This window comes from Gastrolobium bilobum, unplaced genomic scaffold, assembly GCF_033153095.1.
Source record: "Gastrolobium bilobum isolate Gb01-03AN ecotype WA unplaced genomic scaffold, APGP_CSIRO_Gbil_v1 utg8041, whole genome shotgun sequence".
Classification (NCBI taxonomy): domain Eukaryota; kingdom Viridiplantae; phylum Streptophyta; class Magnoliopsida; order Fabales; family Fabaceae; genus Gastrolobium; species Gastrolobium bilobum.
In genome coordinates this window covers 35,366-35,810 of record NW_026897652.1, presented here as the reverse complement: position 1 = coordinate 35,810, position 445 = coordinate 35,366, and positions in this window count along the sequence as shown.

Below are 445 nucleotides of genomic sequence, written 5' to 3'. Positions count from 1 at the left end.
AAGTAAAAAATTGTTCACTTTAATATAAAATCCGTCTTAATTTTAAAATTTAATGATAATGATAAAAATACCTTTATTTTCACATTTTAAACACAAGCTAACTTGGCTATCAAAAAAAAAAAGAAGCTAACTTAGTTTTTTTTTGTTTTTTTTAAGTTTTCCTAACTCTTCAAGAGAAGAATCCAAATTTTTTTAGCAGATCTTTTACTAATTGATGCTGACCAGTATTGATATTGAATCGAGAATAAGAAATGAGTTTTTTCAGCTGGAAACCAGGTTAATATTTTTTGTTGTTCTTTGACGTTTTTAGCTATCTGACGTATGATATACAATTATCTATTGATTTTCTATCAATCGATATCTCAGTACCCAAATAATAATAATAATAAAAACTACAATTAGCAAATATACCTCATCTTTTGAAATCAAATTAGATTAGCAAAAC